This window comes from Gekko japonicus, unplaced genomic scaffold (assembly GCF_001447785.1).
Source record: "Gekko japonicus isolate JY-2015 unplaced genomic scaffold, Gekko_japonicus_V1.1 scaffold1685, whole genome shotgun sequence".
Taxonomy (NCBI): Eukaryota; Metazoa; Chordata; class Lepidosauria; order Squamata; family Gekkonidae; genus Gekko; species Gekko japonicus.
This window is the reverse complement of record NW_015167102.1, coordinates 129,916-132,802: the sequence shown is the minus strand read 5'-3', so window position 1 is coordinate 132,802 and position 2,887 is coordinate 129,916.

Sequence of the window (2,887 nt, the reverse complement as noted above, 5' to 3'; positions counted from 1 at the left end):
TGAACACCCAGCCATATGTGTATACTCTGAGGTTTTGTGAAAGAGTTATCATTTTTCATTTCTATAATTAATATAAACAATCAAGCCCAGTGAATGCTTTTGTACCCAAGAGAGGAAGGCCATTGTGGTACTGACAAAACTACTGGATGACACCTGTTAACTGCTGCTGTATGTGTAGAAGTTGTTAGCTGTTGCTTGCCTGCCCTGGGTTGACAGCTTGTAGTATAAAAGTTCAGAATCTTTCATAATGGAGGGGAAAGAGAGGGAAAGGATGAAAGAGGCAGGCAGGCAGGCAAGAATGATGGGACAAAGGAAGAGTGAAATGGAATAAAATGGCAAGGAGCCAAAATAGACTATAATGCTGATTGAAGCATGACAGCTACTTGACTGTGCCAATCCAAGGCAGTGAATGGAGAGCCCTGATGGTGCTCCCTCTCAATACTTCATAAGATGCTGCCATGAGCTTTTGCTAGGAGCAACCAAGTTGGGATCCAGGAAAGGGTGGAATATGCTTGCTGCCACTGTAGTTCCAAATAGCCAGACAAATGGTCTGTGGGCAAGGCTACCAACCTCAAAGCGGGCCTTGAGTTTTCCTGAAATTACAACTGATTTTCAGACTACAAAGATTAGTTCCTCTGGAGGAAATGGCAGCTTTGGAGGGTGGACTCTATGGCATTATATCACAACTGAGCTCTCTCTGTATGTATGTACCACCAAGTTGCTTCCAATTTATGGCAATCCTATAAATTAATGACCTCCAAAACATCCTCTCATTAATAGTCTTGCTCAGGTCTTGCAAACTGAAGGCCATGGCTTCCTCTTTTCTTTTTAAGTCAATCCATCTCATGTTGGGTCTTCTTCTTTTCTTACTGCATTCAACTCCACCCTTCCCAGGGATCAGTCCCAAATTTCCTGAAACTTCCCAAAGTGGAACAACTTATCTTTGGGGAATACTGCGAGTAGGTCACCTCACGTGGGATGGAAACTACAGCTACAGAAATACAAAAGAAGCACAAAAGGAAAGAGAGGAGCTATGGAAGGAAAGGAGAAGTAGTCTGAGAGTTACATTGGAGGATTAATTAATTAATTAATTGCAGGAAGGACAACTGCTGGGAGTGTGGGAGATAGTGGCCTAAAATGGCTGGCCCAGTTCCTTGTGTAGGGACTAGACAAAAACAGCCAGCCTTTGGGGCCAAGTTACAGAGAAACAGCAGAACTTAGGAGCCCTTCATTTCCCCACTCCTTTAAAGCTTCCTATTTAGAAAGGGGAGTATTGCAACATTTGAAGTTCCCACAGCGTCTGGTCCCCTGCTGGCATCCACTAGCTACCCTACCACAAGGATGCCCTCTCATGGGAATGGTTGGAGCAGCCCTGGGAACATTTCTTTCTTTTCTGAGAATTAGGGAAGGAAATGTCTCTCAGTTTAGCTTCTTTTCCAGAGAAAACTTTAAAACCTTTGTATACCACAGAATACACCGAATCTCATATATATATATATATAACTAGGAATAAGGCTCGTTGTGGAAATAAATACAACGAGCTCTAGAAAGAGGCTCTGGGTGGGTGCCCTAGCCTTGGGCACTCAGCGTCAATTTGCTGTGGTGACATCAGCAGGATATAATGACACAGAGCTTACTGTTTTCTCCAGGGGAACTGATCTCTATCATCTGAAGAGCAGTTATAATTCTGAGTGATCTCCAGCCCTCCCCTGGAAATTGGCAAAAATGGTTCCCCAGGAGGAAATGGCTGGTTTGGAGGGTGGAGTCTATGGCATTGTACCTGTCTGAGGTCCCACCCCTCCTCAAACCCCACCCTCTCCAGGCTCCACCCCTCAAATCTCCAGGAATTTCCATACCTAAAGTTGGCAATCTCCTCCCCTCTCTGAACAGGAGCAAGCAGCCAGGGCTAGTGAAATAATGCCAGTCAGGAGGCATGAAGTCACCCTGAGAGTGCTGGCAGGCCTAGGGTTGCCAACAAAGACAGACTGATACAAAGGAGGATGGGAAAGTCTCTATATCTCTATTTTGCCTTAAATTGGTTTTGATGCCAGCCGAGTGAGAAAATGCCAGAGCCTCTGGATGGGTGCCCCATGGTAAATGGACCAAACAGTTCCTAAAGGTTTTCCAAAACACTACTCTGTTGATAATTCATTTTCTACACTCACAGCATCCCCTGCCAGAATGCAACACATCCCCAGCACTTTGAATTAGCACCAGAGCTTTAAGAGCTCTCCAGCTATCACCTGGAGATTGGCAACAGCTTGTTTGGAGGGTGGAGTCTATAGCATTGTATCTGTCTGAGGTCCCCCTCTTCCTCCTCCTCAAACCCCACCCTCAGCAGGCTTCATCCCTAAAATATCCTGGAAGTTTCCAACCTGGAGCTGGCAACCCTATGTCCTTTCCAGGCAACCATCAGCCTACCTTTATCTGCCTGTCTCAGTGTATTCAACTAACTGACACAGCATCTGAACAATGTTTTCTGTTCATTGAGTTACAAACTTCTAACCCCCTTCCCACTGTAGCTAAACTACCGGTATCTCAACATCTAGTAGGTGTAGTCTCCACTAAAACATTTAAATCTGAATAATATTCAAGTGCTTGTAATTTGGGGATCATTATTCTTAAACAACAGAAGACAGCATTTATTGAGAAGTAGTGCACTTAATGTCTATATTTATTCACCAAGTAAGCCTTGATCATATGTTTCCTCATCTGTAAAAAAGTAAAACTAGCTGAAAGGTTACCCCAGTCCTGATTCACTTCTATTATTAAGCAGTGAAGCCTTGGCTGTAACATGAATACATCCATATGCTGTTTCCCTTTCTCCCATCTGGAATTATTGCAAAGCATGCTGAGATGTTACCATGGCTATGTAGTAACAACCAAT